Source organism: Oryctolagus cuniculus, unplaced genomic scaffold, assembly GCF_964237555.1.
Source record: "Oryctolagus cuniculus unplaced genomic scaffold, mOryCun1.1 SCAFFOLD_107, whole genome shotgun sequence".
Taxonomy (NCBI): Eukaryota; Metazoa; Chordata; class Mammalia; order Lagomorpha; family Leporidae; genus Oryctolagus; species Oryctolagus cuniculus.
Window position 1 is genome coordinate 203,423 of NW_027208227.1, and position 11,301 is coordinate 214,723.

Genomic DNA, 11,301 nt, shown 5'->3' on the forward strand with positions numbered 1-11,301 from the left:
TCGACACCTCCCAGCTGAGTGTCTGTGGTTTCTGACTGAATTAACCTGAATATCGCAGTGAAACTCGGTTTGGAAGCAATTAATATCTGTCACCTCAGCCAAAGTGTTCCATTTTATCTTCCAAAACTCAAAAACTCACCTTAGTCTTCTTACCTGTAGATTTCAAAACTTCAAATGCCTATTTGTTTTGTTTTTTATTTCATAATGGCTACTCTGCCCAAGCTCTTGTTTGTATTGCGTCAGAATACAAAATTTGGGAATAAGAAGGAAAAACCATGTCAGACCCAGAAAACATTTAGGAAATTGCCACTCAAGAAACCAAAAGTCAGCTGAGGAACCCACAACAATGACAGCAAGCCAGAATTGGAGAAAGCCAACAGCTGTGCCCTGATTGAAAGAGAACTTTCCTCTTGTGCCCTGAACTCAATATGCCAGCCTCAAAAGCAAAGCTCACATCGGAAAATTCATTACAAACCATGATAAATAAGAAAAATGAGAAAAAAGCCAAAGAAATGCAGGAGTTCTTAGGGATATTGGGCTTGAATTATGGCCATGTAAACGGCTGTTTCCAGATTCATCCACACCTCCCAACTGAGTGTCTTTGGTTTCTGAATGAATTAACAAAAAAATCGCAGTGAAACTCGGTTTTGGAGGCAATTAATATCTGTCACCTCAGCCAGAGTGTTCAATTTTACTTTCGAAAACACAAAAACTTACCTTGCTCGTGTTACCTGTACATATATAAGCTTCAAACGCATATTTGTTGTGTTTTTTATTTCATAATGGCTACTCTGTCCAAACTCTTGTTTGTATTACGTCAGTATACAAAATTTGGGAAGGAAGAAGGCAAAACCAACTCAGACCCAGAAAACATGTAGGAAATTGCCGCTAAAGAAACCAAAAACAGCTGAGGCACGCAAAACAATGACAGCAAGCCAGAATTGCAACAAGCCAACAGCTGTGTCCTGTTTGAAAAAGACCATTGATCCGGTGCCCTGAACTCAATATGCCAGCCTCAAAACCAAAGCTCACATCAGAAAATTCATTACAAACCATGATAAATCAGAAAAATGAGACAAAAGCCAAAGAAATGCACGAGTTCTTAGTGATATTTGGCTGGATTTAGACACAAGGAAACTGGCTGTTTAAAGATTCATCCCCCCCTTCCACTGACTGACTTTGGAATTCTGATTGATTTCACCTCAAAATTGCACTCACACTCAATTTGGAGGGAATTAGAATCTGTCCCCTCAGCAGAAGGGTTCCATGTCATTTTCCAAAACACAGAAACTAATCTTGATCACGTTGCCAGTAGATTTCTAATCCTGAAAGGGCAATTTCTGTGTTTTTTTTTTTTTCTTTCATAATGGCTACTCTGTCCAAATCTTGCTTGTATTGCATCAGAATACAAAATATGGGAATAAGAAGGCAAAACCGACTCAGACCCAGAAAACATTAAGGAAATTGCCGCTCAAGAAACAACAAATCGGCTGAGGCATCCAAAACAATGACAGCAAGCCAGAATTGGAGCAAGCCAACAGCTGTGCCCTGATTGAAAAAGAACCTCCCTCTTGTGCCCTGAACTTAATATTGCAGCATCAAAACAAAAGCTCACATCAGAAAATTCATTACAAACCATGATAAATAAGAAAATGGAGAAAAAGCCAAAGAAATGCAAGAATCCATAATGATAGTGGGCTTGATTTAGTTGCAAGGAAACCGGCTGCTCCCAGATTCATCCACAGTTCCAGCTGACTGCCTGTGGAATTCCGACTGAATTAACCTGAAAATCGCAGTAAGACTCAGTTTGGAGGCAATAATATCAGTCACCTCAGCCAAAGTGTTCCATTTTATTTTCCAAATCACAAAAACTCACCTTGGTCATGTTACCCTTAGATTTATAAGCTTCAAACGCTAATTTGTTGTTGTTTTTTTTTTTTTTTTATTTCATAACGGCTACTCTGTCCAAACTCTTGTTTGTATTGCGTCAGAATACAAAATGTGGGAAGGAAGAAGGGAAAACCAACTCAGACCCAGAAAACATTTAGGAAATTGCCGCTCAATAAACCACAAATCGGCTGAGGCACCCAAAACCTTGAAAGCAAGACAGAATTGGAGCAAGCCAACAGCTGTGCCCTGATTGAACAAGACCATTAATCCAGTGCCCTGAACTCCATATTCCATCCTCAAAACCAAAGCTCACATCAGAAAATTCATTAGAAACCATGATAAATAAGGGAAATCTGAGAAAGCCAAAGAAATTCAAGAGTCCTTTTTGGTATTTGGCTGGATTTAGACACAAAGAAACTGGTTGTTTAAAGATTCATCCCCCCCTTCCACAGACAGACTTTGGAATTCTGATTGAATTCACCTCAAAATGGCACTCACACTCAATTTGGAGGGAATTAGAATCTGTCCCCTCAGCAGAAGGGTTCCATGTCATTTTCCAAAACACAGAAACTCATCTTGGTCGTGTTGCCTATAGATTTCTAATCCTGAAAGGGCAATTTGCTGTGTTTTTTTTTTCTTTCATAATGGCTACTCTGTCCAAATCTTGCTTATGTTGCATCAGAATACAAAATTTGGGAATAAGAAGGCAAATCCGACTCAGACCCAGAAAACATTTAGGAAATTGCCGCTCAAGAAACCACAAATCGGCTGAGGCACCCAAAACAATGACAGCAAGCCAGAATTGCAGCAAGCCAACAGCTGTGCCCTGATTGAAAAAGAACCTTCCTCTTGTGCCCTGAGCTCAATATACCAGCCTCAAAACCAAAGCTCACATCAGAAAATTCATTACAAACCATGATAAATAAGAAAAATGAGAAAAAAGCCAAAGAAATGCAGGAGTTCTTAGTAATATTGGGCTTGATTTATTGCCATGAAAACGGCTGTTTCCAGATTCGTTCACACCTCCCAGCTGAGTATCTGTGGTTTCTGACTGAATTAACCTGAATATCGCAGTGAAACTCGGTTTGGAGGCAATTAATATCGGTCACCTCAGCCAAAGTGTTCCATTTTATCTTCCAAAACTCAAAAACTCACCTTAGTCTTCTTACCTGTAGATTTCAAAACTTCAAATGCCTATTTGTTTTGTTTTTTATTTCATAATGGCTACTCTGCCCAAGCTCTTGTTTGTATTGCGTCAGAATACAAAATTTGGCAAGGAAGAAGGCAAAACCAACTCAGACCCAGAAAACATTTAGGAAATTGCCACTGAAGAATCCAAAAGTCAGCGGAGGAACCTACAACAATGACAGCAAGCCAGAATTGGAGCAAGCCAACAGCTGTGCCCTGATTGAAAAAGAACCTTCCTCTTGTGCCCTGAGCTCAATATACCAGTCTCAAAGCCAAAGCTCACATCAGAAAATTCATTACAAACCATGATAAATAAGAAAAATGAGAAAAAAGCCAAAGAAATGCAGGAGTTCTTAGTAATATTGGGCTTGATTTATTGCCATGTAAACGGCTGTTTCCAGATTCATCCACACCTCCCAGCTGAGTGTCTGTGGTTTCTGACTGAATTAACCTGAAAATCGCAGTGAAACTCGGTTTGGAGGCAATTAATATCTGTCACCTCAGCCAAAGTGTTCCATTTTATTTTCCAAAACTCAAAAACTCACCTTAGTCTTCTTACCTGTAGATTTCTAAGCTTCAAATGCCTATTTGTTTTGTTTTTTATTTCATCATTGCTAGTCTCTCCAAACTCTTGTTTGTATTGCGTCAGAATACAAAATTTGGGATTAAGAAGGAAAAACCGTGTCAGACCCAGAAAACATTTAGGAAATTGCCACACAAGAAACCACAAATCAGCTGAGGCACCCAAAACAATGACAGCAAGCCAGAATTGGAGAAAGCCAACAGCTGTGCCCTGATTGAAAAAGAACCTTCCTCTTGTGCCCTGAACTCAATATGCCAGCCTCAAAAGCAAAGCTCACATCGGAAAATTCATTACCAACCATGATAAATAAGAAAAATGAGAAAAAAGCCAAAGAAATGCAGGAGTTCTTAGGGATATTGGGCTTGAATTATGGCCATGTAAACGGCTGTTTCCAGATTCATCCACACCTCCCAACTGAGTGTCTTTGGTTTCTGAATGAATTAACAAAAAAATCGCAGTGAAACTCGGTTTTGGAGGCAATTAATATCTGTCACCTCAGCCAGTGTTCAATTTTACTTTCGAAAACACAAAAACTTACCTTGCTCGTGTTACCTGTACATATATAAGCTTCAAACGCATATTTGTTGTGTTTTTTATTTCATAATGGCTACTCTGTCCAAACTCTTGTTTGTATTACGTCAGAATAGAAAATTTGGAAAGGAAGAAGGCAAAACCAACTCAGACCCAGAAAACATGTAGGAAATTGCCGCTAAAGAAACCAAAAACAGCTGAGGCACCCAAAACAATGACAGCAAGCCAGAATTGCAACAAGCCAACAGCTGTGTCCTGTTTGAAAAAGACCATTGATCCGGTGCCCTGAACTCAATATGCCAGCCTCAAAACCAAAGCTCACATCAGAAAATTCATTACAAACCATGATAAATCAGAAAAATGAGACAAAAGCCAAAGAAATGCACGAGTTCTTAGTGATATTTGGCTGGATTTAGACACAAGGAAACTGGCTGTTTAAAGATTCATCCCCCCCTTCCACTGACTGACTTTGGAATTCTGATTGATTTCACCTCAAAATTGCACTCACACTCAATTTGGAGGGAATTAGAATCTGTCCCCTCAGCAGAAGGGTTCCATGTCATTTTCCAAAACACAGAAACTAATCTTGATCACGTTGCCAGTAGATTTCTAATCCTGAAAGGGCAATTTCTGTGTTTTTTTTTTTTTCTTTCATAATGGCTACTCTGTCCAAATCTTGCTTGTATTGCATCAGAATACAAAATATGGGAATAAGAAGGCAAAACCGACTCAGACCCAGAAAACATTAAGGAAATTGCCGCTCAAGAAACAACAAATCGGCTGAGGCACCCAAAACAATGACAGCAAGCCAGAATTGGAGCAAGCCAACAGCTGTGCCCTGATTGAAAAAGAACCTCCCTCTTGTGCCCTGAACTTAATATTGCAGCATCAAAACAAAAGCTCACATCAGAAAATTCATTACAAACCATGATAAATAAGAAAATGGAGAAAAAGCCAAAGAAATGCAAGAATCCATAATGATAGTGGGCTTGATTTAGTTGCAAGGAAACCGGCTGCTCCCAGATTCATCCACAGTTCCAGCTGACTGCCTGTGGAATTCCGACTGAATTAACCTGAAAATCGCAGTAAGACTCAGTTTGGAGGCAATAATATCAGTCACCTCAGCCAAAGTGTTCCATTTTATTTTCCAAATCACAAAAACTCACCTTGGTCATGTTACCCTTAGATTTATAAGCTTCAAACGCTAATTTGTTGTTGTTTTTTTTTTTTTTTATTTCATAATGGCTACTCTGTCAAAACTCTTGTTTGTATTGCGTCAGAATACAAAATGTGGGAAGGAAGAAGGGAAAACCAACTCAGACCCAGAAAACATTTAGGAAATTGCCGCTCAATAAACCACAAATCGGCTGAGGCACCCAAAACCTTGAAAGCAAGACAGAATTGGAGCAAGCCAACAGCTGTGCCCTGATTGAACAAGACCATTAATCCAGTGCCCTGAACTCCATATTCCATCCTCAAAACCAAAGCTCACATCAGAAAATTCATTAGAAACCATGATAAATAAGGGAAATCTGAGAAAGCCAAAGAAATTCAAGAGTCCTTTGTGGTATTTGGCTGGATTTAGACACAAAGAAACTGGTTGTTTAAAGATTCATCCCCCCCTTCCACAGACAGACTTTGGAATTCTGATTGAATTCACCTCAAAATGGCACTCACACTCAATTTGGAGGGAATTAGAATCTGTCCCCTCAGCAGAAGGGTTCCATGTCATTTTCCAAAACACAGAAACTCATCTTGGTCGTGTTGCCTATAGATTTCTAATCCTGAAAGGGCAATTTGCTGTGTTTTTTTTTTCTTTCATAATGGCTACTCTGTCCAAATCTTGCTTATGTTGCATCAGAATACAAAATTTGGGAATAAGAAGGCAAATCCGACTCAGACCCAGAAAACATTTAGGAAATTGCCGCTCAAGAAACCACAAATCGGCTGAGGCACCCAAAACAATGACAGCAAGCCAGAATTGCAGCAAGCCAACAGCTGTGCCCTGATTGAAAAAGAACCTTCCTCTTGTGCCCTGAGCTCAATATACCAGCCTCAAAACCAAAGCTCACATCAGAAAATTCATTACAAACCATGATAAATAAGAAAAATGAGAAAAAAGCCAAAGAAATGCAGGAGTTCTTAGTAATATTGGGCTTGATTTATTGCCATGAAAACGGCTGTTTCCAGATTCGTTCACACCTCCCAGCTGAGTATCTGTGGTTTCTGACTGAATTAACCTGAATATCGCAGTGAAACTCGGTTTGGAGGCAATTAATATCGGTCACCTCAGCCAAAGTGTTCCATTTTATCTTCCAAAACTCAAAAACTCACCTTAGTCTTCTTACCTGTAGATTTCAAAACTTCAAATGCCTATTTGTTTTGTTTTTTATTTCATAATGGCTACTCTGCCCAAGCTCTTGTTTGTATTGCGTCAGAATACAAAATTTGGCAAGGAAGAAGGCAAAACCAACTCAGACCCAGAAAACATTTAGGAAATTGCCACTGAAGAATCCAAAAGTCAGCGGAGGAACCTACAACAATGACAGCAAGCCAGAATTGGAGCAAGCCAACAGCTGTGCCCTGATTGAAAAAGAACCTTCCTCTTGTGCCCTGAGCTCAATATACCAGTCTCAAAGCCAAAGCTCACATCAGAAAATTCATTACAAACCATGATAAATAAGAAAAATGAGAAAAAAGCCAAAGAAATGCAGGAGTTCTTAGTAATATTGGGCTTGATTTATTGCCATGTAAACGGCTGTTTCCAGATTCATCCACACCTCCCAGCTGAGTGTCTGTGGTTTCTGACTGAATTAACCTGAAAATCGCAGTGAAACTCGGTTTGGAGGCAATTAATATCTGTCACCTCAGCCAAAGTGTTCCATTTTATTTTCCAAAACTCAAAAACTCACCTTAGTCTTCTTACCTGTAGATTTCTAAGCTTCAAATGCCTATTTGTTTTGTTTTTTATTTCATCATTGCTAGTCTCTCCAAACTCTTGTTTGTATTGCGTCAGAATACAAAATTTGGGATTAAGAAGGAAAAACCGTGTCAGACCCAGAAAACATTTAGGAAATTGCCACACAAGAAACCACAAATCAGCTGAGGCACCCAAAACAATGACAGCAAGCCAGAATTGGAGAAAGCCAACAGCTGTGCCCTGATTGAAAAAGAACCTTCCTCTTGTGCCCTGAACTCAATATGCCAGCCTCAAAAGCAAAGCTCACATCGGAAAATTCATTACCAACCATGATAAATAAGAAAAATGAGAAAAAAGCCAAAGAAATGCAGGAGTTCTTAGGGATATTGGGCTTGAATTATGGCCATGTAAACGGCTGTTTCCAGATTCATCCACACCTCCCAACTGAGTGTCTTTGGTTTCTGAATGAATTAACAAAAAAATCGCAGTGAAACTCGGTTTTGGAGGCAATTAATATCTGTCACCTCAGCCAGTGTTCAATTTTACTTTCGAAAACACAAAAACTTACCTTGCTCGTGTTACCTGTACATATATAAGCTTCAAACGCATATTTGTTGTGTTTTTTATTTCATAATGGCTACTCTGTCCAAACTCTTGTTTGTATTACGTCAGAATAGAAAATTTGGAAAGGAAGAAGGCAAAACCAACTCAGACCCAGAAAACATGTAGGAAATTGCCGCTAAAGAAACCAAAAACAGCTGAGGCACCCAAAACAATGACAGCAAGCCAGAATTGCAACAAGCCAACAGCTGTGTCCTGTTTGAAAAAGACCATTGATCCGGTGCCCTGAACTCAATATGCCAGCCTCAAAACCAAAGCTCACATCAGAAAATTCATTACAAACCATGATAAATCAGAAAAATGAGACAAAAGCCAAAGAAATGCACGAGTTCTTAGTGATATTTGGCTGGATTTAGACACAAGGAAACTGGCTGTTTAAAGATTCATCCCCCCCTTCCACTGACTGACTTTGGAATTCTGATTGATTTCACCTCAAAATTGCACTCACACTCAATTTGGAGGGAATTAGAATCTGTCCCCTCAGCAGAAGGGTTCCATGTCATTTTCCAAAACACAGAAACTAATCTTGATCACGTTGCCAGTAGATTTCTAATCCTGAAAGGGCAATTTCTGTGTTTTTTTTTTTTTCTTTCATAATGGCTACTCTGTCCAAATCTTGCTTGTATTGCATCAGAATACAAAATATGGGAATAAGAAGGCAAAACCGACTCAGACCCAGAAAACATTAAGGAAATTGCCGCTCAAGAAACAACAAATCGGCTGAGGCACCCAAAACAATGACAGCAAGCCAGAATTGGAGCAAGCCAACAGCTGTGCCCTGATTGAAAAAGAACCTCCCTCTTGTGCCCTGAACTTAATATTGCAGCATCAAAACAAAAGCTCACATCAGAAAATTCATTACAAACCATGATAAATAAGAAAATGGAGAAAAAGCCAAAGAAATGCAAGAATCCATAATGATAGTGGGCTTGATTTAGTTGCAAGGAAACCGGCTGCTCCCAGATTCATCCACAGTTCCAGCTGACTGCCTGTGGAATTCCGACTGAATTAACCTGAAAATCGCAGTAAGACTCAGTTTGGAGGCAATAATATCAGTCACCTCAGCCAAAGTGTTCCATTTTATTTTCCAAATCACAAAAACTCACCTTGGTCATGTTACCCTTAGATTTATAAGCTTCAAACGCTAATTTGTTGTTGTTTTTTTTTTTTTTTATTTCATAATGGCTACTCTGTCAAAACTCTTGTTTGTATTGCGTCAGAATACAAAATGTGGGAAGGAAGAAGGGAAAACCAACTCAGACCCAGAAAACATTTAGGAAATTGCCGCTCAATAAACCACAAATCGGCTGAGGCACCCAAAACCTTGAAAGCAAGACAGAATTGGAGCAAGCCAACAGCTGTGCCCTGATTGAACAAGACCATTAATCCAGTGCCCTGAACTCCATATTCCATCCTCAAAACCAAAGCTCACATCAGAAAATTCATTAGAAACCATGATAAATAAGGGAAATCTGAGAAAGCCAAAGAAATTCAAGAGTCCTTTGTGGTATTTGGCTGGATTTAGACACAAAGAAACTGGTTGTTTAAAGATTCATCCCCCCCTTCCACAGACAGACTTTGGAATTCTGATTGAATTCACCTCAAAATGGCACTCACACTCAATTTGGAGGGAATTAGAATCTGTCCCCTCAGCAGAAGGGTTCCATGTCATTTTCCAAAACACAGAAACTCATCTTGGTCGTGTTGCCTATAGATTTCTAATCCTGAAAGGGCAATTTGCTGTGTTTTTTTTTTCTTTCATAATGGCTACTCTGTCCAAATCTTGCTTATGTTGCATCAGAATACAAAATTTGGGAATAAGAAGGCAAATCCGACTCAGACCCAGAAAACATTTAGGAAATTGCCGCTCAAGAAACCACAAATCGGCTGAGGCACCCAAAACAATGACAGCAAGCCAGAATTGCAGCAAGCCAACAGCTGTGCCCTGATTGAAAAAGAACCTTCCTCTTGTGCCCTGAGCTCAATATACCAGCCTCAAAACCAAAGCTCACATCAGAAAATTCATTACAAACCATGATAAATAAGAAAAATGAGAAAAAAGCCAAAGAAATGCAGGAGTTCTTAGTAATATTGGGCTTGATTTATTGCCATGAAAACGGCTGTTTCCAGATTCGTTCACACCTCCCAGCTGAGTATCTGTGGTTTCTGACTGAATTAACCTGAATATCGCAGTGAAACTCGGTTTGGAGGCAATTAATATCGGTCACCTCAGCCAAAGTGTTCCATTTTATCTTCCAAAACTCAAAAACTCACCTTAGTCTTCTTACCTGTAGATTTCAAAACTTCAAATGCCTATTTGTTTTGTTTTTTATTTCATAATGGCTACTCTGCCCAAGCTCTTGTTTGTATTGCGTCAGAATACAAAATTTGGCAAGGAAGAAGGCAAAACCAACTCAGACCCAGAAAACATTTAGGAAATTGCCACTGAAGAATCCAAAAGTCAGCGGAGGAACCTACAACAATGACAGCAAGCCAGAATTGGAGCAAGCCAACAGCTGTGCCCTGATTGAAAAAGAACCTTCCTCTTGTGCCCTGAGCTCAATATACCAGTCTCAAAGCCAAAGCTCACATCAGAAAATTCATTACAAACCATGATAAATAAGAAAAATGAGAAAAAAGCCAAAGAAATGCAGGAGTTCTTAGTAATATTGGGCTTGATTTATTGCCATGTAAACGGCTGTTTCCAGATTCATCCACACCTCCCAGCTGAGTGTCTGTGGTTTCTGACTGAATTAACCTGAAAATCGCAGTGAAACTCGGTTTGGAGGCAATTAATATCTGTCACCTCAGCCAAAGTGTTCCATTTTATTTTCCAAAACTCAAAAACTCACCTTAGTCTTCTTACCTGTAGATTTCTAAGCTTCAAATGCCTATTTGTTTTGTTTTTTATTTCATCATTGCTAGTCTCTCCAAACTCTTGTTTGTATTGCGTCAGAATACAAAATTTGGGATTAAGAAGGAAAAACCGTGTCAGACCCAGAAAACATTTAGGAAATTGCCACACAAGAAACCACAAATCAGCTGAGGCACCCAAAACAATGACAGCAAGCCAGAATTGGAGAAAGCCAACAGCTGTGCCCTGATTGAAAAAGAACCTTCCTCTTGTGCCCTGAACTCAATATGCCAGCCTCAAAAGCAAAGCTCACATCGGAAAATTCATTACCAACCATGATAAATAAGAAAAATGAGAAAAAAGCCAAAGAAATGCAGGAGTTCTTAGGGATATTGGGCTTGAATTATGGCCATGTAAACGGCTGTTTCCAGATTCATCCACACCTCCCAACTGAGTGTCTTTGGTTTCTGAATGAATTAACAAAAAAATCGCAGTGAAACTCGGTTTTGGAGGCAATTAATATCTGTCACCTCAGCCAGTGTTCAATTTTACTTTCGAAAACACAAAAACTTACCTTGCTCGTGTTACCTGTACATATATAAGCTTCAAACGCATATTTGTTGTGTTTTTTATTTCATAATGGCTACTCTGTCCAAACTCTTGTTTGTATTACGTCAGAATAGAAAATTTGGAAAGGAAGAAGGCAAAACCAAC